The sequence below is a fragment of the Giraffa tippelskirchi genome, chromosome 1 (genome assembly GCF_054371585.1).
Source record: "Giraffa tippelskirchi isolate mGirTip1 chromosome 1, T2T-mGirTip1v1.2.pri, whole genome shotgun sequence".
NCBI classification, from domain to species: domain Eukaryota; kingdom Metazoa; phylum Chordata; class Mammalia; order Artiodactyla; family Giraffidae; genus Giraffa; species Giraffa tippelskirchi.
Window position 1 is genome coordinate 221,522,807 of NC_137275.1, and position 27,799 is coordinate 221,550,605.

A 27,799-nucleotide genomic window follows, 5' to 3' on the forward strand; every position below is an offset into this window, starting at 1 on the left:
TCAGAGCAGCAATGGAGAAACAGATACAGAGAATAGACTTATGGACATGGGGAGAGGGGAGGAGAGGGTGAGATGTATTGAAGGAGTAACGTGGAAGCTTATATTACCATATGTAAAGTAGGTAGCCAATGGGAATTTGCTATATGTCTCAGGGAACTCAAACAGGGGCTCTGTATCAACCAAGAGGGGTGGGATGGGGAAGGAGATGGGAGGGAGGTTCAAGAGGGAGAGGACATATGTATACCTATGGCTGATTCATGTTGAGGTTTGACGGAAAACAGCAAAATTCTGTAAAGCAATTATCCTTCAATTAAAAAATAAATATTTTTTTTAAAATGTGTTTTTATTTCTTTTTTAAATTCAATCTTGTTTTTAGTTTGTAAAATATATGATTCTAAATTAAAAGCTAAAAAAATAAGTTGCATTTATAAAAACAATTTTTTCTTGCCCCTCCTTCTATCATTTTCCCTTTCTGACTGTATAGGTAAATATTTTTGTTTGACTTAATTTATCTTTGCATTATGTGTATGCACACATGTATATATTTCTCTCCTAGATATACAGAAGTTATCACACTTCAAATACTAATCTGCGCCTCCCTCTTCCCCCCTGTACTTAACAGTATATGATGGAGATATCCCATTTTCTCTATGAAGAGATCTTTTTTTTTTCCTTTTCTACACTCTTGTAGTATTCTGTTATAGAAATCCATGGTTTATTTGAGCAGTCCATTATTGAAAGATGTGCAAATGTTTATGAAAACAAGAAAGATTTAGTCTTACAAAAAACTAAATTGTTTGTAATAAAATGGCTTCCCAGATGGCTCAATGGTAAAGAATCCATCTACCAATGCAGAAGATGTAAGAGATGTATATTTGATCCTTGGGTTGGAAAGATCCCCTGGAGCAGAAAATGGAAAGCCACTCCATTGTTCTTGCCTAGAAAATTCCATGGACAGAGAAGCCTTGTGGGCTACAGTCCATGGGGTCGCAAAGAGCTGAACATGACATAGCGACTAAACAACAATGTTATTTCATATTTTGGCAGTTTAACTAACTTTTGATGAAGTGGTATGACTACTAACAAAATTCACTGAATCTTCTCTCCCCTTACCTTTCCTCTGCAGGGAAAAAATGTATACCTGGTATGCTTTATGAATGCTATGTAAAACCCCACATCAGAATCCTTAATACTTATAGAAATTACTTTCTCTCACACCTCTATCTAAATATATTTTATTCATTATCAGGTCACATATTGAACTCCAGCTTTTCCATATATTGTTCCATGACAAATTTATCTACTGCTGCATTCTTTCTGCTTTGAAATTGCATAACAGAATTACTCCTCTTGGAATGTAATCAGTAACCATCCTATAGTTTTATTGAGATGTGACATATGTCAGTATCATATTATTACAATGAAATATTGCATTCCTGTAAAGCAGAAACCTTCACATTTTTCCTGTATTTCTCATACACTCTCTTATTGGATTGATTACAAGATAAGCATGCAATAAAAGTACTTACTGAATTGAATTATATCAAATTGGATTGATTCTCCTGGATCATCAGTGTTTCCTGAGGCATGATATAGCTATTCTACTCTGAGCAAATATACCTTTCTGAAGCACAAAGCAGAGTGGAGCTTTTGTTAAAAAAAAATTTGGTTTCAAGATATATCTTGTCCAACAAAGAAAAACAATGGGCATATAAGTAGAAGGGTGGGTTACAACACAATCAGAGAGGTGTATTACTGTGGATCTCATTTAAAGGTAGTGATCCCACATTGCATGATTAATATAAGGAAGTAAAAACCCTGTTTAAAAATTGTTAGGAAACATACAGTGTACAGAAATAAAATTGTCAGTAGAATCTGAATAACAACAAAAGAGACACATAGAATTTTTGATTACTAGAACTGGCTGTAAATCAGTTGTGTCACTTTCTAATTATGTTAAATTGGACAAATTACTGAACCACATTGAGACAAAGGACACAGTAATAAGAGATTCAAATACCTTATAAAAAGATTAAATATCACAAAGTATCAAAATGTGATTTTTGACAATGCAGTTACTAGATACAATTACATAAATAGAGAATTAAAACCAAGAATGGTGAAATGACTTCCATAAAATCTCAGAAAGAGTTTAGTGACAGTTTTGGAATTTGACCTCAGTATCTTTATTTCAGATCCAGTTGTACTTCTGCCAGGACTTCAATATTTCATTATACTTCTAATATTGCCTTCTTCTACTAGTTTTAATAAAGCAGGTAAACTGACACCCTTTAGTTAACCACTTTGGACTTGTCTGCTCCTTTTTCTTTGGAATTATACTAATATCTTTGTTTTTGAGTTACTCAATGTGGAAATATTTTCCTATGGAACCTGAGCTTTGTCCTGCCACTTCATGAGTATAGACCCAAAATGATCACTTCCAGAATTGTGATTTGCAGTCACTTGAAGCTGTCAACCCACAAGTGGAAGGCTCTGAATTTTATAACTTATTTTTGGAGTCAAGTGTTCTGTCATACCATATCTGATTTTTTTTTTTTTACTATGTTTAAGAAAACCACTATAGCATTTCCTTGCTCCTCAGGCTTCCAAGTATCCAATGTCAGTTCCTGAAGTAACGATAAAACCTGCCAAATCTGACCTTCTTTAAGCAACATATCTCTCTTTTTTTCCCGAGGAAAACTGTAAAGATCAAGTCACAGCTGCACGTAGTACCTAATTAAACAAGTGTAAGAAAGCAGAGAAAGGTCAGGTTGTCAAAAATCATTGCTGTATCTTTACTGGATTGTATTTAAAGAGTGATTGCGGCAAGAAAATAACTCAATAAGGTGTATGAGACTGGAATAACAAATGAACTCAGGGGGCAGGCTTCTGTCTGGCATGTAACGAAAGATTTCAAGATAAAAACCTAGGAAACAAACCAAGGGAAATGAAAGGGGAGAGTACGTGGTGAGTAAAACAAACAGCTGATATTAATATGAAAATGATATTCCATAGTCCTAGTTCAAGGAGGACAAAGACAGAATTACAGATGACAGTTCATTGACTTGACTCTTTAAATCAGGGAGTAGAAAAAAATAGTTATGTGAGATATGGTATAAGAGGCCAGTGTGATTACATGACCAAGAAAAATAGTGAAAAGAGGAGATTAAATATTTTAAATATCGCTAAAACCTACTTTGTCAGCATGCCTTCCTAGGTTGCAAGTTGTTTATCTGAGGGTCGTTGTAGGTCTTTTGTTTCTCTTCTACCCTTTCAATATGAGCTGAAGTCAGAGAGACTTCTGAAGAGCTCACCCCAAGGAGACAAAAACACAAGCATTACTCCAAATTAGCAGCTTCTGCCTTGAGAAAAAAAGAAGTGAAAAATTATATTTTCCTCAAGTCGACTTTATTTTTGAAGTATTGTAGATATAGGCCCATGGGAAATTCCTGGGGGTACTAGTTAGCATCTGAGTGTAATTTTCAGTTCAGTACACTTTGGTCTGTTTTTCAACTCTCCTGAATCTCTGAGGATCTGGTGTAATCTGAAGGATAGGTTCTGTGGCCTGTGGGAATGAACCGTTTTTGTTTTGCTAGTAAACTGGAATATACATTTTTCATGTGTGTGAGAAGATTTGAGACTCTCTATCAATTCAAGAGAGAAAATACACACTAGCGTAACTACCTAAAACAAATAGGTATGCATGCCGGTGTGTGTGTATATAATTAAAATATCACTTTATTCATTCTGTCATGCACCCTTATTTTAGGCCTTTCCCAATCACATCATTTAAATATTTATGAGCTAAGCCATAATAGAATCTATAACTCGCAAAACAGAAGAAAGAACTCTTTTATTACTGTTACAGATGAGAATTCTGCCTTTTCCCTGAACCCTCAGAATGGCATGGGTGCCATCTTGCCACGAATAATTGACAATGCATTTAAATAGTGCACCATCGCAAGTATAATTGCAATTTGTTGTAATTTCTGCTCAAATTCCTCCCAGACACAGTTGATTTATTTTGCAAATCAGTGCATCTAGAGGGTGTACTGTGTCGCATTATAGGCCTTTGATATAGAACCTTTGTTTTATAACAGGGAAAATAATTAGCTTTTGGATAAGCTTGAGTTGTGATGTCAGGCGCTATCCATGGTGCTGAAAGAAGTTATTAGCGCTGAGCTAATGAAGGCACTCAGCCAGGCTCTGCCACCTTACTAATTTGTCTCTTTGGGATTTTAGTAAAATTAAAAATGAGATAAGCACAAAATGGGATAAAGCTTATAGGAAAAAAAAACTAGTAAACTCGTTGCTAGACTCTATAGAGACCCCCACACACACACCCGATAAAGCTAAAGTTAAGGGAGTTTCATTTACTGAATAACTTGTTTGCCATCAAACCACTAGTTCCTTTAGTGTCATGATGGTCTTGTTTAGGCATATTTTAATTAACTTCTGTATAGGTTCTTCTATTTGGGATTTCAAATTCTGGAAATTATCAGCAAATTGTGGTGTCAGCATTCATCCCGTGCCAGGTAAGGGTATGGTTTTAGGGTATGCCCTTTCCAGACCACAAAGCAGATACGTATTAAAAGTTAATATTATAGTAGGAGTGGAGGTAAGTAAATGAGAGCTACTTTCAAAAAATAATATTTCACCAAAGAATAATTCATTTTTGTCTGTCTCTCCCCCTTTGAATTTCTAAAATAAAATCTAATTGTTGAATGCCTCATACTTCCTTTGACTTTTGACAATGTTGGAACTTCCTTGCACTGAAACCAGTAGTATGTGTATCTTGATGCTAGTTAGGGGGATATTTAGGCTCAGCTCTAAACAAAATCACCAGCTGGTTATTCTATGCTCTTATTAGTTTATAAAATAATACTCAGGTATACAACAGTAATCACAAAGGTGTGATGCTGGGTGGGTCAGGGGATCATGTTAAACTGACCTTCATGAATAACAGGTGAGGTTCCATTTCACTTCATTCTTGTTCATTTTAAAATCAGCATTAACTTTTCTGGCACATAATTTTTCATTGTTGAACACAGCCCTATTAGAGTGATTCACAGTCTTTAATATTAGTGATTATGGTCCATTTCCATTACACAGTGTGTTATAGAGTTTGTTGCATTACTCTCCATATCTCTGCTGTTTGACTCTGTTGGAAAAGGTTAAATGTGGAAGGAGTGGTAAGAAGTCAGGGTTCTGTGGGTGGAAAGGGACCCTATAAACATTTATATGGTAATGTGGAGAAATTTTGATATATAAGTAAGTTTTTCAAAATTGTGAGATATCAAGATGAGATAATTCATCTTATTGTGTCATTTGACACTAATAGTTTAATTATCATCTCTAACTTCAATGTACATTTTAAATTATACATAACATTCATGGAGATAAAATGCATACAATAAAACCATCCATTTAAATGTACACTCTGAAGAATTTGATTAAAGTATATACTCATATAACCACCTTCAGTCAGTCATTTCAGTCGCTCAGTCGTGTGACTCTTTGCGACCCCATGAATCGCAGCACGCCAGGCCTCCCTGTCCATCACCAACTCCCGGAGATTACCCAAACTTACGTCCATCGAGTCGGTGATGCCATCCAGCCATCTCATCCTCTGTCGTCCCCTTCTCCTCCTGCCCCCAATCTTTCCCAGCATCAGGGTCTTTCCAATGAGTCAGCTCTTCGCATGAGGTGGCCACAGTATTGGAGTTTCAGCCTCAACATCAGTCCTTCCAATGAACACCCAGGACTGATCTCCTTTAGGATGGACTGGTTGGATCTCCTTGCAGTCCAAGGGACTCTCAAGAGTCTTCTCCAACACCACAGTTCAAAAGCATCAATCCTTCGGCGTTCAGCTTTCTTCACCGTCCAACTCTCACATCCATACATGACTACTGGAAAAACCATAGCCTTGACTAGATGGACATTTGTTGGCAGAGTAATGTCTCTGCTTTTTAATATGCTGTCTTGGTCATTACTTTCCTTCCAAGGAGTAAGCGTCTTTTAATTTTATGGCTACAATCACCATCTGCAGTGATTTTGGAGCCCCAAAATATAAAGTCTGACACTGTTTCCACTGTTTCCCCATCTATTTCCCATGAAGTGATGGGACCAGATACCGTGATCTTAGTTTTCTGAATGTTGAGCTTTAAGCCAACTTTTTCACTCTCCTCTTTCACTTTCATCAAGAGGCTTTTTAGTTCCTCTTGGCTTTCTGCCATAAGGGTGGTGTCATCTGCATATCTGAGGTTATTGATATTTCTCCCGGCAATCTTGATTCCAGCTTGTGTTTCTTCCAGCCCAGCGTTTCTCATGATGTACTCTGCATATAAGTTAAATAATCAGGGTGACAATATACAGCCTTGATGCACTCCTTTTCCTATTTGGAACCAGTTTGTTGTTCCATGTCCAGTTCTAACTGTTGCTTCCTGATCTGCATACAGGTTTCTCAAGAGGCAGGTCAGATGGTCTGGTATTCCCATCTCTTTCAGAATTTTCCACAGTTCATTGTGATCCACACAGTCAAAGGCTTTGGCATAGTCAATAAAGCAGAAATACATGTTTTTCTGGAACTCTGTTGCTTTTTCGATGATCCAGTGGATGTTGGCAATTTAATAAAATGGTTTTATCACCCCATATCATGTTTTCTTATGTCCTTTTCCAAGCAACCTACTGTACCATTCACCTCAGGTAAACTGAGATTATTTTTATTATAATTAATTATTTTTTGACATTTCTATAACTTTGTATTAATGAAGCAGTAGAGCATGTAATTTTTATGTTTGTCATAATTGTGAGATTCACTTATTTTGTTGTAGTTTTGAGTAATATTTTTTTAAAGCTTAGTCATACACCATTTCATGCTTATACCATATATATCATAATCTGGTTGTGCATTTACGATGTTAGACGTTGAGTTGTTTCAAATTTGTAGCTATTTTGAATAAAGTGCCTATGAATATTTATGCAGTTTTTTGTGTTAAACATGTTTTCATTTGTTGCGGGTAAAGACCTAGGATTGCACTTGCTTAGTCATGTAGTAGGAGTATGTTTCGTTTTATGAGAAATTGCCAAATGTTCTCCAAAATGCCATTTTAAATCTTATCAGGTTCCGGTTACACATCCAGTTTATGTATATCCTAATCAACACTTGGTATTGCCAAACTGTTTAATTTTAGTTATTCTAGAAAAGTGTTTCAAAATTAATTTCCCTAAGAACTAATGTGGTTGAAAAGGAAATTCATATCATGTTCAGCCATTGTGTCATCTTCCCTTTTAAAGTGTTTGTTTACATAGTTTTCCCACCTTGTGGGATTGTTTTATTATTGACTTGTAAAAATGTTTGTAATACTTTCTGGAAAGTCCTTTGTCAAATATATGTGTTTACACTATTTTCTACAAATAGCCAGGTTTTTAAAAATTTTATTAGCCATGTCTTTAGATGAAGTCCAATTTAATATTTTATCATTTACTCTTTGTTTTTCTTGTGTTCAAAGAAATCTTTGTCTATCACAAAGTTTCAGGGATTTTATCATGTGTTTTGACATATGTTTATACCCATGAAACTATCACCACAATCAAGATAGTGAAAACAAAGCCTGCCTCTAAAATTTCCACATGCTTTTATGTATTCTTTGGGTTTTCCCCTTCCTGAAACCCACCTACTTGTCCACAGAAATCCACCTTTATGTTTATTAATGCAGATTAATTTGCATTTTCTAGACATGTGGGAATATATAAGGGAATTATATAGCAACTGTTTTTAAAATTTATTTTACTTGGCATAATCATTTTGGGATTCATTTCATGTTGCATATAGCGAAAGTTTATTCTCACAGAGCAGTTTATTTCACTGCTGAGTTGTATTCCATTGTACAAATGAACCTCATTTTGTTTATCCATTTATCTGTTGATGAACATTTGGATTATTTCTCACTTATGTCTACTTTAAATAAGGAGATGTGTGTACACGTATTTGATGAACAAATACTTTGTGTTCACTTGGTTAAATATCTAGGAGTAGAACTGGCTGGATCATATGAAACTTCCAAGCTGTCTTCCAAAGTGGTTGCACCATCTTACTTCTGTCCAGAAGTACATAAAAATTCAGTTTTTCCACATCTTTGCTACCATTTGATAGGGTAAGTTTTTAAATTTTAGCTAATTCTAATAGGTGTGTAGTTATATCACACTGTGGTTTTGAGTTGCAATTTCTGAATAACTTATGACATAAAGTATTTTTTCTTGTTCTTATGTGCCATCTTTGTATCTTCTTTCAAATACCTTTTCTAGTTTTCTGGCCTCAGCTCTGTGATGCTCGGGTCTTCCAGTCTAGCTGGCTGTGGACGAGTGCTGTGCCTGTTCCTGCATGAGGACTGTGCTCGTGCCTAGTCGCTCACCCCTCTAATCCTTTTGGATGATCGTCCTCTTGGCTCCAGGTAGTTTTCTCACATGCGTGCTCTCATCAACAGTCTTCTGAATATTCAAGGAAAACTTTCTGCAAGCTTCCAGAACTCCAAATGTGGCTGTCTCCTCTATGCTACTTTTTCTTGTTAACTCTAGCTGTCTTACTCACTTTGGAATTTCTCAGCTCCATTTGCTAAGTTCAGAGGCCACTGGGCTCCACTTACATTCCCATTCTTTGTGCCATGCCCTAAACACCTTCAAATCAGTAAGCTGGTCAATAGTAAGGCTCAGCTTATTTGTTTTTAATATCTTAAAAGTCTTTCTCTTTTGTTCCCTTGAATATTGAAAACAAGATGTATGGTCTTTTTCTCTTCATTTAAGGTATTTTTTATTAATTTTAAACAATGCAATTATGATATGACTTTGCATATGTGTGTTTTGAGTGTGTGTATGTTTACCTTGCTTGAAGTATGTTGTACTTTCTTGCTCCAGATATTGATAATTTTTTAATCAAGTGTATAATATTTTATCATTTGGTTCTTCATGTATTTTTATGCAAATTTTCTCCTATTCCAGTTAAAATTATTGAAGACTACTTGATATTTATCCATAGATCTCTACAGTCTTGCTCTTTTATGTTCATACATTTTTCTCTTTGATCTTATGTTTGGATAGTTTCTGTTACCCTGAAGTTGGTCTTACCAATCTTTTCTTCTTTGCTTTGAAATATTCTATTAAATGTATCTGTTGACATTTACATATCAGATCTTATACTTTTCTAGAATTTCATTTGTTTCTCTTGAAAGTTCATTTTTATACTGATATTTCTCATCTTTTTGCTCATCATATTCATATTTTTCATTAAATCTTTAAGCATTTGGCTAATAGCTGTTTTATCTAGTCTGTGTCTCTATAACATCCTTGTCTCTATTCAAGATAGAATATTATCTTTGGATTTGTTTTTATTGACTATAGTTTTCCTCATTTTATATCATTATTTTCTGCTTCTTTATGTGTATACTTATTTTATGTAGGACATGTAGATGTTACATTTTTGAGATTCTGATATTGTAGTTTTCTTCTAGAAATTGTTTCCTTCCTGCAGGTAATTTTTTGATGTCTTAGCATTTTCCTTTGAACCTTGATTGTGGTAACTTTTTCAGTGAGTCTAGAAGAGTTCTGGCCTGCTCAGTTGCTCAATCGTGTTCAACTGTTTGCAACCCCATGGACAGTAGCCCGCCAGGCTCCTCTGTCCATGGGATTTCCCAGGCAAGAATACTGGAGTGGGTTGCCATTTCCTTCTCCAGAAGAGTTCTTAGTCCAAGGTTAAGTGTGTTAGTTACTCAATTGTGTCCGATTCTTTGCAACCCCATGGACTGGAGCTTGCCCGGCCGCTCTGTCCATGGGATTCTCCAGTCAAGAGTACTGGAGTTGGTTACCCTTTCCTTCTCTGGGAGATCTTCCCAAACCAGGGATCAAACCCAGGTCTCCAGCATTGCAGGCAGACTCTTTACCATCTGAGCCACCAGGGAAGCTATTCTTATTCCTTAATTGTGACCCCTTCAGTGTCTTTATTGAAAACCTATAATATTTAGTGAGGTTTCTCCACTCTGGCCCATCAGAATGCCTGTTTCCAAGTACCGTCTGACTTCTTGACCCTCTGGTCATCTCACAGCTTCCCAATATTTGTTTCCTGCTGGGCCTTATGGAGTCGAGTCATTTGTATTCATAGCTTCGAATCCATGAATATTCATAGCTTTGAATCCATGATAGCCTGTACAAATTTCTAGAGCATCTGCTCTATGCCACTCCCTTTTCCCTGCCATTCTTTTCCACAAATTCAGCCATCTCAGCGACCATATCTTTGTTCATTTCCTTCTAACTTCATCAGGCCAGAAAAAATATACTTGTGTTCTACCCACATACCCTGCAATCTGCAAATTTTTTTCAGGGAAAAAGCTTGAGCTATCATAATATCCTGCTATCACATATCACAGGCTTGTACACTCTGTTAGCAGCATCTGAAAACTTCTGTACATCTTTATAGTTGTTTATAGGAAAATAAGTGATTTAGTACCAGTTACTTTATCAAGGTCTAAAGTAACCCCATGAATTTTTAAAATCTGCTAACACTTTCTGAGTTGGAATCCTACACTCCCAAAAGGTATTCTTTCTTACACTCTCCCGTCTTTCACTGCTTCAAATTTCACTCTTGGATATGACAGTGATTGCAAATTAGCTTTAGCCTGGTGAAATGATCATTGACCTAAAATGTAGCACTTGAAAATGATACAGTCCCTGAATAGCAATGCTAAAGATAGATGATGAGGAAGGGTAAGAAACAAAACATTTATGCTCTTCAAATCACATAAATAACTAACTTTTAATTTTGTGTAGACAGGTATAGACTTGTTGCTCTATAGATAATTAAATTTAGGTGGTCTCAGTTATATATGTCACTTCCTATTTTATCTAACAGATAGAGAAACTGAGTGCCAGAATAGATTTATCATGTCCAAGATTTCATACAGCTATTGAGTAATAACACTTGGTTTCTTTTTAATATCGTGTGCATCTTGCTCCAATATTCTTTCTACTCTTTGGTTCAATGTAAAAGTGAAACTGTTAATCGCTCAGTGTGTCCGACTCTTTGCAACCCCAGGGACTGCAGCCCACCACGCTCTGCTGTCCATGGAATTCTCCAAGCAAAATTACTGGAGTAGGTTACTATTGCCTTCTCCAGGGGATCTTCCTGACCCAGGGATCTAACCTGGATCTCCTGTATTGCAGGCAGATTCTTAACTGTCTGAACCACCAGAGAAGCCCCACTTGATTAAATAGGACCCATTAATTTATGTAAATTTGCAACTACCTTTCTTGGTTTCCAGAAAAAGGCTAAATCAGGCTTGAAACTATGAAGTTTTTGATAAGTTTTGTTCTCTAAACTAAGTGACAATTAAGTGACTGATTGTTACATAAATTTAAATGATTTGAGCATGTAAGTTGCTAAGAAGTTCAAAAACTTGAACAAACCTTATTCTGACCTTTTGGTGTATGAAACTTGACATTAGATCTTACTAGGAAAATTTTTCTCTTGAGCTTTCTACTCAATTTAATTCCTATCTGTTTTAAAAATATAACAACATTTCTTGAAATAATTTAGTTATTCTCATTCTATTAGGAATGTGGAATTAATAGTTAGATTTAGGATGCGAAGTGAAATCATATGAAATTCAAAGACTTAATTGGCAACTCTCTTCTCTCTCTCTCTCATACACACTATGGGCTTTCCCTTTGTTTGCTAATCAAAAAAAATTGGAGAACAAGATGACAGAGGAGTAGGTGGATGCGGAGTATGTCTCTCTCCTTGGATATATCAGGAGTACACCTTCAGAGACGAGGTACATGCAGAAAACCAGCTGAGAGCGGACAAGAGTACTTGACCAGTGAAAAAGAATGTATAGAACCACGTGAAACTTGGTAGGACAAAGAAGCTAGGGGGAAAAACAGGAGTGTTAGTAAGATTGGACCTGCCCTCAGCAGGTGGGGGAACTGAAACAGGGGTCTGATCCCCACACCAGGGCAATTGTCTGAGTCAGAGGAGAAACATTTAAGGCTGAGGGTGAAACAGCTGACCTGTAGCAGCCTACATGGAATGAGAATAAGACGGTCCTTGCTGCATTCATACATATGCCGGGCAGGAACACAGGTCTTCTAGAAGGCACAGCAGCTGGGAGCTGGAGTTTAGAGACTGTGGAGCAATCCCAGGGCAAGGGCTGCTGTTGACTGCGGAGAGACAGGTGGAGGAGATGTGAGGGAGGAGATTGTGGTGGGAAATGCCTGTAGAGGAAAGCCAGGTAGCCATGGAAACAAGGTGATACTGCTGAGTCAGGCATAGTAGGTGGAGCCATCACCATAACCTCTCTCTCCATATGCCAGCACTGGCATAGCTGAACAATGGAGAGGCTGGCCCATCAAATGTCTGATGCACTGAACTAGAGTAGGACCCCACCCAGGGTGCCCCTTAAAGTGTCTGATACACTGATCGACTGAGTAGGACCCCAGCCAGGGGGGCCCTTCTATGTGCCTGATGCTTGGAACAACAGAGAAGGACCCCAGGCACGGGCGCCGTCTAAATGCCTGAACGGGCGGAGCTACAGAGAAAGACTGGCCAAAGGGGCCTTCTGATCCCCGGCTACAAGAGGCTCGAGAAAGGCTTTGATAGGGCCATAACTCCTGGGGTGGAGGCAGTCTGTGTCCCTGCACACTTGGCGCCGCCAGGGGCCCTGCAAGCCAAGCATCTGTACCACCTTCACACTCAACTCTCACTGGGGCAGAGCTGCCATAGGCAAAAAAAAAAAAAAAAAAAAAAGTCTTGGGTTTATGCGCGCAGAGTCACTTTGGTCCTGTCCGACTCTTTGCAACCCTGTAGACTGTGGCCTGTCAGGCTTCTCTGTCAGTGGGATTCTCCAGGCAAGAATACTGGAGCATATTGGCCATTACTGGTTGCCATACCCTTCTACAACACTATATTTCCTACTACCCTAGCCGCCAAACCCCGAGTACCTGGTGCTGCCAGAACCCCTGCGACCCAAGCAGCTGCATCATCTCCACACCTGGCCCTCACAGGGGCAAACCCGAGTCCTGCAGGGCAGCCTCAGGAGCTAAACTCCAGTGGACGACCCACATGTAGAGATGGAAATAAAACCACAATTAAAACCCAGGGGCAGCGTGGCTAAGGAAGAAGACCCAAAACTTTCCTACCAGCTGTACAAGCTGCAGGTTAAATCTACACAATCAACTAGGCAGACTCTGTGTCTTTGGAATATATAAAAGGACACTGAGAGCTCCTGCAAAAGAAAACACATTAGCTCTGATAACTGTGGACATTGGAGGCAAGAACACATAGGAGTAAGACCTGATTAGAATCTGAGCTGCCCTCACAACAGGTCCAGAGATCAGCACAGTGTTGGAGGGCCTCCTAGGGAGGTGAGGTGGACTGTGATTCCCAGCGCAGGAAAGGACTCTCACAGCAGTGACTCAAGAAAAACATTTATTATTCTTATTTTTGGACTTGTTCTGTAGATTCTTTTGGATTTTTTTTTTCTTTTTCTTTTGTCCTTTTCCCCCCACTCTGTTGTAGTTGTCGACTTTATTGGTATTAAGAAATACAATTAAGCTTTTGAGCTTTTTTTTTTCCCTTTTGCCTCAATCACATTTTTTATTGTTGTCATAAACCTCTGCCTCTACGTTGGACTTTTGCAGTTCTGTGGAGTTTTCCTCTTTTTTTTTTTTCTTTTGTCTTTTTTTTATTTTTAATTTTTTAAACCTATTATTATTTTTCTACATTTATTCCTTTGTTTGCTTTTCCTACTGTTCTTTTCCCCTTGCAGTTAATCTTTAATGTATATAAATCTTCTTTATCTACCTCTACTTATCTTTGCATATCTATTCTTTCATTCTTTTCTTTCTCTCCTTTCCTCTCAACATATCTGTTCCTTTTGTTTTCATTGCTTTAATCCCCACTTGGCACCTTGCTTTAGTTTTGTTTTCCATTTTGTGATTAAGTTAGTTTTGTTCTTAACTGGTAAATATAATTTTTGATTTCCTTTGTTCACTGGATCAATCTACTGTACTTTAGTTTTGTTGAACTGTTTTCACTTTGCTCATGGGTGTATATATATATATGTGTGTATAGTCCATTATTTTAGTTATTATTTGCCTGATTTTGTAACTGGTCTGGGGTTTATCTTTGGTTTCTTATTTTTGGATATTTGTTTTAATTTCACTTAATGCCATAACAAACCACTTGTGGAATCTTTATTCCTGACCAAAGATCAAACCCTGAGCCTTTGGAGTGGGAGCACTGACTCCAAGACCCTAGACTACCAGAGAACTAACCCTAGGGAGTATCAAATAGTGAGAACTCACACAAAGGAAACCATTTGAATGCAAGACCGGGCATCACCCAACCACCAGTAGCACCTTGTGCAGGATGCCTCATCTAAACAACAAGCAAAACAAAAATACAAATGCAATCATCAGCAGACAGGATTACCACCCCACTCAACCTTGCCCATCAGAGGAAAAACAAACAAACAAACAAAAACTCAGCACAAGTTTCACCCTATAGGAAGCTCAAACAAACCACTAGACCAACCTTAGCAGGGAAGAAACCAAAAGGAAGAAGATTTCAACCTTCTTCAAGGAAAGAATTCAACTTTCCTTGAAGCCTGGGTAAAGGCAACCTCAAACACAACAACTTAAAAAAAAAAGAAAGAAAGAAAGAAAGAAAAGGCAGAGAAATACTGCACAAATGAAGGAACAAACTAGAAACACAGAAGTCCAAATAAATGAAGAGTAAATAGGAAAATTACCTGAAAAAGAATTCAGAATAATGATAGTAAGATGATCAAAAACCTTGAAAACAAAATAGAGAAAATGCAAGAATCAATTAAAAAGGCCTAGAAGAATTAAAGAATAAGCATACAGAGACAAACAACACAATTACTGAAATTAAAAATACTCTAGAAGGAATCAATAGCAGAATATCTGAAGCAGAAGAACAAACCAGTGAGCTGGAAGATAAAATGGTAGAAATACCTTCTGAAAAGCAGAATAAAGTAAAAAGAATGAAAAGAGCTGAGGACAGTCTCAGAGACCTCTGGGACCATATCGAATGCAACAACATTCGAATTATAGGGGTCCCAGGAGAAGACAGTGGCACCCCACTCCAGTACTCTTTGCTGGAAAATCCCATGGATGGAGGAGCCTGGTAGACTGCAGTCCATGGGGTCATGAAGAATCGGACACGACTGAGCAACTTCACTTTCACTTTTCACTTTCATGCATTGGAGAAGGAAATGGCAACCCACTCCAGTGTTCTTGCCTGGAGAATCCCAGGGATGGTGGAGCCTGGTGGGCTGCTGTCTATGGGGTCTCACAGAGTTGGACACAACTGAAGTGACTTAGCAGCAGCAGCAGCAGAAGAAGAAGAAGGGAAAAAGAAAGGGTATGAGAAATTTTTTGAAGAGATTATAGCTGAAAATTCCCCCAACATGGAAAAGGAAATAGTCAATCAAGTCTAAGAGGCACAGAGACCCATACAGGATAGACCCAAGGAGAAATACGCCAAGACACATGTTAATCAATCTAACAAAGACTGGACACAAAAAAAGAATATCAAAAGCAGCAAGGGAGAAGCAACAAGTAACATACAAGGGAAATCCCATACTCTTAACAGCTTATCTTTCAGCAGAAACTCTGTAGGCCAGAAGGGAATGGCAGGGTATACTTAAAATACTGAAAGGGAAAAATCTACAACCAGGATTACTGCACCCAGCAAGGATCTCATTCAAAATTAATGGAGAAATAAAAAGCTTTTCAGACAAGCAAAAGTTAAGAGAATTCAGTACCACCAAACCAGCTTTATAACAAATGTGAAACGGACTTGTATAGTCCAGAAACACAACAGAAGAAAAAAGATCTACAAAATCAACCCCAAACAATTAGAAAATAGCAATAGGAACATATATATCAATAATTCCTTTAAATGTAAATGGATTAAATGCTCCAACCAAAAGACACAGACTGGCTGAATGACTACAAGAAACCCACTTCAGACCTCAAGACACATATAGACTGAAAGTGAGAGGATGAAAAAATATATTCCATACAAATGGGAAGCAAAAGAAAGCTGGAGTAGCAATCCTCATATCAGAAAAAATAAACCTTAAACTAAAGAAGATTACAAGAGATTAGGAAGGACACTACATAATTATCAAAGGATCAATCCAAGAGGAAGACATAACAGTTGTAAATATCTATGCACCCAACATAGGAGCAACTCAATACATAAGACGAACACTTACAGACATAAAAGGAGAAATCGACAGTAACAAAAATAGTAGAAGACTTTAACACCCCACTCATACCAATGGACAGATAATCAAAACAGAAAATTAATAAGAAGCACAAGTCTTAAATGATACATTAGATGAGATGAATCTCATTGATACCTTCAGGATATTCTATCCAAATGCAGAAGACTACACCTTCTTTTCAAGTGCACATGGAACATTCTCCAGGAGAGATCACATCTTGGGTCACAAATCAAACCTCAGTAAACTTAAGAAAACAGAAGCCGTATCAAGCATCTTCTCCAACCACAATGCTATGCAACTAGATATCAATTACAAGAAAAAATAAACTGTAAGAAACACAAACACATGGAGATTAAACAACATGTTTCTAAATAACGAACAGGTTACTGAAGTAATAAAAAGGGAAATCATGAAATTTCTAGAAACAAATGACAATTAGAACTCAACAACTCAAAACCTATGGGATGCAGCAAAAGCAGCTCTCAGAGAGAAGTTTATAGCAACACAACCCTACCTTAAGAAACAAGAAAAACATCGAATAGACAACTTTACACCTAAAGAAACTGAAAAAGAAGAAGAAAAAAAGCCAAAATTAGTAGAAGGAAAGAAATCATAAAGATCCAAGCAGAAATAAATGAAAACGAAATGACAGAAATGATAATAAAGATTAACAAAACTAAAACCTCGTTCTTTGAGAAGATAAACAAAATTGGCAAACTTTTAGACAGACTCATCAAGAAAAAGAGAGAAGAATCAATAAAATTAGAAATGAAAAAGGAGAGGTTACAGCAGACAATGCAGAAATACAAAGGATTATAAGAGACTGTTGTGAAAAACTATATGATAATAAAATAGATAACCTGCACGAAATGGACAGATTGGTAGAAAAGTTGAATCTTCCAAGACTGAACCAGGAAGAAATAGAAATTATGAACAATCCAATTACAAGCACTGAAATTGAAGCTGTGATCAGAAATCTCCCAAAAAACAAAAGCCCAGGACCAGATGGCTTCACAGGAGAATACTATCAAACATTTAGAAAAGAGCTAAAGCCTATCCTTCTAAAATTCTTTCAAAAAATTGCAGAGGAGGGAACACTTCCAAATTCATTCTACGAGGCCACCGTCACCCTGATACCAAAACCAGACAAAGACAACACAAAAAAGAAAACTACAGGCCAATATCACTAATAAACATAGATGCAAAAATCCTCAACAAAGTTTTAGCAAACAGAATTCAGCAACACATCAAAAAGCTCATACACCATGAGCTTTTCCAGGGGTGCAAGGACTCTTCAATATACAGAAATCAATTAATGTGATACACCATATTAACAAATTAAAAGTAAAAACCATATGATCATCTCAATAGATGCAGAAAAAGCCTTTGACAAAATTCAGCACCTATTTATGAGTAAAACTCTTCAAAAAATGGGCATAGAAGGAACCTACCTCAACATAGTAAAGGCCATATATGATAAGCCTACAGCAAACATTATTCTTAATGGTGAAAATGGAAAGTATTCCCCCTAAGATGAGGAACAAGACAAGGGTGTCCAGTTTCACCACTATTATTCAACATATTTCTGGAAGTCCTAGCTACAGCAATCAGAGAAGAAGAAGAAATAAAAGGAATCCAGATCAGAAAAGAAGTAAAGCTCTCACTGTTTGCAGGTGACATGATACTGTACATAGGAAAACCTAAAGATAGTATCAGAAAATTACTAGAGCTAATCAGTGAATTCAGTAAAGTGGCAGGATACAAAATCATTGCACAGAAATAACTTACATTTCTATATATACTAACAATGAAAAATCAGAAAGAGCAATTAAGGAATCAGTCCCATTCACCCTTACAACAAAAAGAATTAAATATCTAGTAATAAACTTACCTAAGGAGATGAACTGTACACAGAAAATTATAAGACAGTAATGAAAGAAATCAAAGATGATATAAACAGATAGAGAGATATTCCATGTTCCTGGGTAGGAAGAATCAATATTGTGAAAATGATGATACTACCAAATGCAATCTACAGATTCAGTGTGATCCCTATCAAATTACCAATGATATTTTTCACAGAACTAGAACAAAATACTTCACAATTCATACGGAAACATAAAAGACCCCGAATAGCTAAAACAGTCTGGAGAAAGAAGAATGGAGCTGGAGGAATCAAGCTTCCTGACTTCAGGTTATACTACAAAGCTACGGTCATCAAGACACGGTACAAGACATGGTACCATCAAGTATGGTACTGGCACAAAAACAGAAATATAGACCGATGGAGCAAGATAGAAAGCCCAGAAATAAACCCATGCACCTATAGGTACCTTATTTTTGACAAAGAAGGCAAGAATATACAATGGGGCAAAGACAGCCTCTTCAGTAAATGGTGCTGGGAAAACTGGACCACCTACATGTGAAAGAATGAAACTATAACACTTCCTAACACCATACACAAAGATAAACTCAAAATGAATTAAGACCTAAATGTAAGACCAGAAACTATAAAACTCTTAGAGGAAAACATAGGCAGAACACTCGATGACATAAATCAAAGCAAGATCCTGTATGACCCACCTCCTAGAGTAACAGAAATAAAAACAAAAGTAAACAAGTGGAACCTGATTAAACTTAAAAGCTTTTGCACAGCAAAGAAAACTATAAGCATGATGGAAAAAAAAAATCCTCAGAATGGGAGAAAATAATAGCAAATGAAACAACTGACAAAGGATTAATTTCCAAAATATACAAGCATCTCATACAACTCAATACCAGAAAAACAAACAACCCAATTAAAAAGTGGGAAAAAGACCTAAACAGTCATTTCTCCAAAGAAGATATATAGATGGCTAACAAACACATGAAAAGATGCTCAACATCGCTCATTATTAGAGAAATGCAAATCAAAACTTCAATGGGATATCACCTCACACCAGTCAGAATGGCCCTCACCAAAAAGTCTACAAACAATAAATACTGGGAAGGGTGTGAAGAAAAGAGAACGCTCTTGCACTGTTGGTGGGAATGTAAATTGATACAACCACTATGGAAAATGGTATGGAGATGCTTTAAAAAACTAGGAATAAAACTACCATATGACCCAGCAATCCCACTGCTAGGCATATACCCTGAGGAAAACAAAATTGAAAGAGACACATGTATCCCATTGTTCATTGCAACACTATTTACAATAGCTAGAACATGGAAGCAACCTAGATGTCCATCGACAGATGAATGGATAAAGAAGTTGTGGTGGAATATTGGGTTTTTGGAATATTACTCAGCCATAAAAAGGAATGTATTTGAGTCAGTTCTAATGAGGTGGATGAACCTGGAACCTATTATACAGAGTGAAGTGAGTCAGAAAGAGAAAGATAAATACCATATTCTAACACATATATACAGAATCTAGAAAAATGGTACTGAAGAATTTATTTACAGGGCAACAGTGGAGAAACAGACATAGAGAATAGACTTATGGACATGGGGAGAGGGGAGGAGAGGATGAGATGCATGGAAAGAGTAACATGGAAATTTACATTACCATATGTAAAATAGACAGCCAACAGGAATTTGCTGTATGGCTCAGGAAACTCAAACAGGGGCTCTGTATCAACCCAGAGGGGTGGGATGGGGAGGGGGATGGGAGGGAGATTCAAAAGAGAGGGGATATATGTATACCTATGGCTGATTCATGTTGAGGTTTGACAGAAAACATCAAAATTCTGTAAAGGAACTATTCTTCAATAAAAAATAAATTATTTTTTTTAATTGGGGACATTTTTTAAAATTAGTAATGTTTTTATTAGTCTTTATATATCCAATATTGGATGTGACTTAATATTGGAGAAAACTGAAAACATTATTTCTAATCTTTAGCATAACTAGCTAATGCTAGGGCTATCCATATAGACTCTATAGATTAGATGTAAGCACACTGTCAAAGCGCACTACATTGCATAGTTACTCTGCATATTAGGCTTTAGAGAAGCTGCTTTTTTGGTACTTCATGCATCCTTTCAACAGTCTTAAGAGTACTTATATCTGTCCACATCTTATAAGTTAGTTATATCAAAAATAATTGGCTAACGTATCACTAGTGAGTGACAGAAACTGAGATGGGGACTAAGTTTTCTGATGCCAAGGTTATTGACTTTGTAAATATATCATACTTGGATTTTTCAGTGTAAAATACTGTGAAAGTATGTCAAAACTAATGATTAGAGCCCTTTATTGATAATTCAGAAATTTTCTTATCTTGATAAATGTTGTGCCTTCCATTGAATTGGCTAAGGATTACACTGTAATTGGGAATCTATTAGATTTTTTTCTGAATAAGTCATTCTACTTTCACTGATGATATTTAGGGTAGACCTAAACAATGTTGAATAACGTGTCGTTATGAGACAGAAAGGGTTACATTTTATTTTATGTAGCTAGTATTTGTTCCAAGGTTCCCCCCAAAAGATGTACATATAAGAGATAATAACAGATGTAAATAAATTCCTTTTAATTATTTGCTGAACTTCGAAAATGCTAGAAAAAATGATTGCTGCCATCTTTAAAGTGACTGTAATTTAAACTAAATGCCGAATATATGAAATGTAGTTGGCATGGGGAACTCTTCCTTCCCTTAAGTTAAAATCCAAATATATACCTCTGAAATCCATCAACTGCTGGTACAGCAGACCAAAGGCAAAAGTGTACATAAACATGTACCTGCAATGTTAAGAACATCCAATGGGACCTGTAAAGAAAAGAAAAACCCTGTGGTATTTTGCATATTTTACTAGATACAAAGGAAAATAAAGACTAATTTCTCTGAGTGGCATTTAAATGAAGAGCGGCCCTCCTCTTTATTAAAGATGGCTGAGTTTTTGGAATATGACTAGAAAATACATGAACAGTTTTTCCTTCCTAGATTACAGAAGGTGGGTACATTAGGAGAATGACTAATGATTGGAAAGCTTGAATCTGTTTCTTCTTCAGGCTTTTGAATTTGGATTTTGAAAGGATAATTAATGGAAATAATGACATTCTCAAGTGGAATTTAATGAATTCAAACTATCAATGACTTTTATTAAATATCCATGCCAGCAAGCTAATCTATGTAGATAGTTTAAAACAGCTGATCCAAAAATAAACAAATCATCATATATCAAATGTATGTTACATAGAAGGTAACCAATAACTGCAGTTTTTACTTAATTTTATTTCTGAAAATATCTACTTTATATACATTCTAAGTTACAGTTTACATAGTATATTCACATGATATATAAAACATATGACTATTTATAAACATACATTATCACTATAATAAATATATTTTATATGCACACATATATTATGCTGTTGTATTAGGAAAGATAGAGGGTGCCATGAACTGATTGTTAAGAGACACATTTGACTGCTTGGAATCTCCACAGACATGTTTTACATAAGTGGTTAGTTTTCAGATATTCCAAATTTCCACAAATAAGACTAAATTTTATTCTAATTATCAAAACAGGAAATAATGAAAGAACTTTAAAAGCTTAATAAAGATGGTGCAGAGATGTTGACAACAGGAAGTCAAAATCCCAATGAAAGAAGCTTATGATGTGAAGCAAGAAAAGGAACAAAGTGTGACATAGTGGATACTTTCTGGTCTGCCAGGATCTCCTTGGAACCTTTGTACAGGTTCTGCATGCTCTGTCCTGGCTTCTGTGTGATTTGTTTCTGACAGTGACTCACTTTGGACGGTGGCCCTTGGGTTATCATTGCACTTGGCTGGGAAGTACAGATACTCAGAAGTGCTTGGGAGTTTCCATCTGCCTGTGATGGCTCTTAGCCAGTGACTGGTGTAGGAGTTTCAAAACACAGCTCCTTGGCCACAGGTACACAAATTCAGATCACAAATGACACTAGAGTTTTTTCCTTTGGTTCCCTCCATGGATTCTTTCTTGAAATTGCTCAGTTTCATGACATCATTTTCTGCCCTGTTCTAAGCTCTCAGTCCCTCACTAGGATTTTCTGGGAGTATTTCCTCAGAAAGCCACTTGTGCAGAACTAGTTATCTCAGGGGACTAAACAAATGATGATCCCCCTCCTATTATATAACACTTTATGGTTTTCTTTATTATGTTATTTATCTTCAGTTCTTCCCCAACGTTAATGGTGCTGACATTGAGAACTGTAGACCATAGTCTAATCTCAAAATAAACTGAATGAGTATTTGGAAGGGTGAGTCTGATCAGATCATTCCTCTGCTCAGACCTTCCAATGACTCCAATTCTTTCAGAGCAAAAGCCCAGTTCCTTTCAATCATCCACAAGACCCTCAAAGATGCTGTGGTCTTGCTATGTCACTGGCCACATTTCCATTGTCTCACAGCCACATTGGCCAACACACTAACCCTTTGGTCCCTCCTACCTCAGGGCCTTTGGGTTGACTGTTCCCTCTGTTTAATCACACTTCCACCAGGTATTTACAATGCTTACTCCCTCTGTTCCTTCAGTTTTTCTCAACTGGTGACTGAGTCACCATCACAGTCAAGCCTGCCCTGAATATTCTCATTAATGTTGAACCACGCAGCAGCACCGCTTGTCTTTTTACACTTCTTTTCATAGTAGTCATGAACTGAATTGTGTCTTCCCCAAATTTATGTTGAAGACCTAATCCCTAGTGTTTTAGAATATGACTTGATATGAGGTCATTAAAAAGTTAAGTTAAAATGAAGTCGTTATAGTGGGGTCTAATCCAATATGACTGGTGTCCTTATAAGAAGAGATTAGGGCTGAGAGAGGTACAGAGAGAAGCCCATGTGAAGACACAGAAGACAGGCATCTACAAGCTACAGAGAAAGGTCCTCGTAATTATTTCCTCCTAATATTCATATAAAGGGCAATTTAATTTTGTCATTATTGCTTAACTGCTATCTTTCTACATTTGATTGTAATTTTCATGAAGGCAAGGAACTTGTCCTTTATTTGGCTTCAGATGTGTGATCTTGTTCTTTCCCAAGATTTTGTTGCTGTTGTTGTTTTGCCACTAGGTTGTATCTGACCCTTTTGAGACCCCACGGACTTTAGCCCTCCAGGCTCCCCTGTCCATGGAATTTCCCAGGCAAGACTACTGGAGTAGATTGCCAGGTCCTTCTCCAGGGGATCTTCCTGACCCAGGGACTGAATGCACCCTCCTGCATAGACAGGAGGATTCTTTACCACTGAGCCACCAGGGAAACCCTTCCAAAGATTTATGCTTTGCAAAAGATAAAAGCATAGCATGGGAATTGAAACTGCTTGCCCAAGGTTATAAAGATAGTGGAAGGATGGCAGAGGCTGTGGAAATTCCCAGAGTCCTATTTCAGATCTTGTTGGTTATCCTTTGAACCGCATGGTTACTTTGGCATAGAGGATGGAGAAATGCTAGAGCACAGCTCATACAACAGAAAGTCTCACACTCGTCACCAGCCTGCACACACCAACACACTTTACATACAAATAAGCAACGGGGATGGATTGCCACCAACCGTTTCAGAAATGCACTGAACTTACTTATGAAGAATAAAACATATAGACCTGTTCTGATTACAGTATTTCTTCAGTGAGTGATGAGGGATGAGAAAGAAGAGAGAAAATGAAACTTTTGAAGAAAAGCTGCAGCGTAGACAGAAACAGTCAGAAAGAGGTTTTATTAATTAGGAGCAATTTATGGGTTTCATTTGTTCCTGTGCCTACTATCATGGAAGACAAACCTTTAGTTATGAGTAAAAATATTCACCCCTTGTTCCTACCCAGGATGAAATTCCAATTTAACACATTAGCCCCTTTCTCTGCCACTCTGCCTATGAGTTTGCCAAAGCAGCGAACTTGTATACAATTAACAGAGAAGCTTCCAATACAAGCAGAGCTTTGTTCTCATGGAAAACTATTCCTGTGTTCCCATGTCTCACAGTGGTTTCCTTTTAACCAGAATCATCTGCCAAAAGAAATGAAATAAATAAGCAAATAGGAAGAGGTGGGGAGGAAAACACTCTCTCTGATTGAAATCTATTTTCATCTCATGAAAAATATCTTAATTTTCACTTATAGTCCATGCCCGTAGCTAAGGGCCATTAAAACTAATAAAACTAAATCATTTGTGACAGATCTTGGAAAACGGTTTCTGCAGTCCGCTGCGCTCTCAAATGCTTAGTAGAAATACTGGTTTTCTTTTCAGAAGAATGCTCGCTGAATGCTTAAAACATGTTCCCTCCAACTTTTGACAAGTCGAACTGGCAATGGAGTGTTTGAAGCAAAGCCTTGACATGAAAAAGATGTTGTGCAGCAATATCAAATATGACCGGGAAGGACGCATCAAAGCTTAGAGCATGAGGATGCAAGGCAGTTGGGGGAGCGAGAGAATCAACACATTTGCTTCTGCTTTCGACATTTTCTGGCATCAGAATAAACAGAGGATTTGCGTTTAATGTGGGCGGAACATTCCACAAGAGTTTAAGAAGTTCTGTCTCTTTCCTTAGGAGTCAAAAACCCTTGGCCAAATATCATGCAAGCCTTTGAGGATTTTTTTTTATTCACCTGTAATATGGGAATAATAATAGCAACAATAATAATATTACTGATAATATTTACCTACACCACACAGTTTTCTTTGGGATTAGAAGAGTAAAAGTATAGTAAGGGGCTTTTAGAGATTGTAACTACCAAGCAGACATGAATATTCATTGTTTGTAATACTGACAGTTATCATTATTGAGCACTTACTTGGTGCAGGACAGTTTGTTAAAATTTGTTGAAGTATAGTTGATTTACAATGTTGCTTTAATTTCTGCTGTACAACAAAGTGATTCAGTTGCATATATATATATTATATATATATATATATATATACATTATATATATATATATATAATTTTTCACATTCTTTTCCATTATGGTTTATCACAGGATTGTGAATATAATTCCTTCTGCTGTACAGTGGAACCTTGTTGTTTACCCACCCTAAATATAATAGTTTTCATCCTGCTAATCCCAATCTCCCAATCTGTCCCTCCGCTACCCCCTCTCCCTTGGAAGCACAAGTTCTCTGTGTCTGTGCATCTGTTTCTGTTGTGTAAATGTTTTCATTGATGTCATATTCTAGGTTTTACATTTAAGAGATATCATATGGTATTGTAATTTTATTTCTGACTTACTTTGGTTACTTAGTAGGATAATCTCTAGTTGCATCCATGTTGCTGCAAATAGCATTATTTCATTCTTTTTAACGGTGAATAATATTCCATTATATACATATACCACATCTTCTTTATTCACTCATCTGTTGATGGATATCTAGGCTGTTTCCATGTCTTGGATATTGTAGATAGTGTTGTGAACATAGGGATGCATATATCTTTTTGAATTATAATTTCATCTGGATATATGTGCAGGTATGGGATTGCTGGATTGTATACCAACTCTATTTTCAGTTTTTTGAGGAGCCTTCATACTGTTTTCCATAGTAACTGCACCGTTTTACATTCCCACTAACAGTTTAGGAGGGTTCTGTTTTCTCCACACCCTCTCCAACAGTTGTTATTTCTAGACTTTTAGTGATAGCCATTTTGACCATTACTTGATGATATATCATTGTAGTTTTGATTTGCATTTTTCTAGTGATTAGCAATGGTGAGATTCTTTTCATGTGCTTATTAGCTATCTGTAAGGACATTTTATATTTATGATTTCTATTTTCACACTGTGTCCTAACATAGCCAAAATTGTCTCTATGTTACACAACTGAGTGCTCAGACTCAGAGTAGTTATTAATATTTATTAATTTTAAGATATTATTACCAAAGAAGCATTATGTGAGAAACATAGAAACAAAGGATATTGTTCAGAGTTAATTCAAAGAACTGTATCAGTCAGGGCTCAGCAGAAGAAGAGCAAATATTGAGAAATTTTTGTATAGGTGTATGACTTTATGTCATTAAGGGAGCAGCTTAAACAGTCTCTCTGGGCTGTGTCTTTACATCTGTTTCTGGACCTTGAAGTCTGCAATGTAGGCAGTTAGAAAAGAAAGATAAAAAGTCAGGGAGAGCAAGGCCAAGCTGGGACCTACCAACCTGAGGTGGAACTAGCAAACTTGAGCTGGAACCCATGGGGATACTCTGGAACCTGTGGTCAGTCTTGCTCTTCCAAGCTGAACTAAGTGGGTGCTGTGCAGGAGAAACTGCACCCTTCATCATGGTGCTAAGCACTCCCCTAGCCCAGGGGCCAGAGAAGCTGGGAAAGCATCCAGGTGAAGGTAGGGAGTTGCTGTCCACGTCAAGGAGGTGAGCCAGTAGATAAGTGTCAACGTGTGTAAAGTGCAAAGCGCCTGTCCCAGCCTTCAATTATAAAGCATAACATGGCTACTGCTTCATTTCTGCCATCCAAATCTTGCAAAATATTTCTCCTATGGCTCATTCTAACTGGAAAAAGGAAATTCTGGGACACAGTTCTGCTAGCCGAGTTCACACATCACAAACCTACCACAGTCCACTCTTTCCAAGTTAGGAAACTTACAAAATCATTTTGCTTTGCATTACATTATGTTAAGACAGTTATCTGCTATGTTAATATTTGCTAACCATTTCCCCAAAGGAGGATACAAAGAACTTTTCTTAGTCTTTGGTTTATGTTCATTGTCCTAACTGAGTCACATGCCCCTTTTGATATCCTGTGATTTAACAATGAAATGTAGCTTGTATTAGATTGGGAGAAGGAAAGACAGCAACAATACATACACACAGTCATATCAAAATTAAGATGTAATATTCGTAACTATTTAACTGGTAATGTGGTCACATCTGGGATTTTTAACTACCTTCTTCCTCTCTTGGTTCCATAGTGTATTATTGTCTTTAGGGAAGGCCTCAATTTGTAGTGGTCCTTAGCTAGTTGGCTGATTCAGACCTTCATTCCTGAAACGTCAGGGCCAGTATCAATCCTGCCTGAATTGAGTAGTTATAGATTTTGTCTGACTTAATCATGAACATAGGAATAAACAAATTCTCCTGCATTCTAGGGATATTCCTTCTTAGTCCCATTGCAAGTCAGTTTCTTCTTGATAATTGGGGTTATTCACCCCGGTCACTGCAATTACGCTACTGTTTCCTTGTGGACTCACTGACAGGAGAAGCTCAAAGTGCCAGCTCTTGGTCTCAACTTCCAGGTCAGTGGGATTATTGTTGGCAAAATCAGTAATTTGGTATGCATCAAACCTATGCATTGGTCATACTTTGTTCTTCTTTCTCTGAGGCCTGATGGAACTTAAGTATATTTATAGGTGCAAAGAGAGACAGTGAAGGTAATTCCTCAGTAGGACCAGTGGTCTTTTGGAGACCATTACAATTTCTTCAGGAGGGGAAGTTATTTCTACCGTTAAATTTTAGAGATCCCAAATCCCCAGATTTATTGGAATATACCCCTATGCCCCATTGCTAATTTTAGGGTTTTATTAGTCTCTGATTAATGCCC

The 27,799-nt window shown here is 37.1% G+C and overlaps 2 long non-coding RNA genes across 2 annotated transcripts in view; one reads left to right on the plus strand and one right to left on the minus strand.

Annotated features, from left to right (window-relative positions):
* Window positions 1–27,799, plus strand: part of LOC145540850 (uncharacterized) — a 182,882-nt gene that overhangs the window by 49,729 nt on the left and 105,354 nt on the right. The window lies entirely within an intron of this gene.
* Window positions 662–12,510, minus strand: LOC145540853 (uncharacterized). The gene is made up of 3 exons (XR_014078593.1): window positions 12,058–12,510; window positions 4,952–5,161; window positions 662–3,362 (listed from the first exon to the last, which is right to left on the minus strand). It is a non-coding gene; the product is annotated as an uncharacterized LOC145540853 (long non-coding RNA).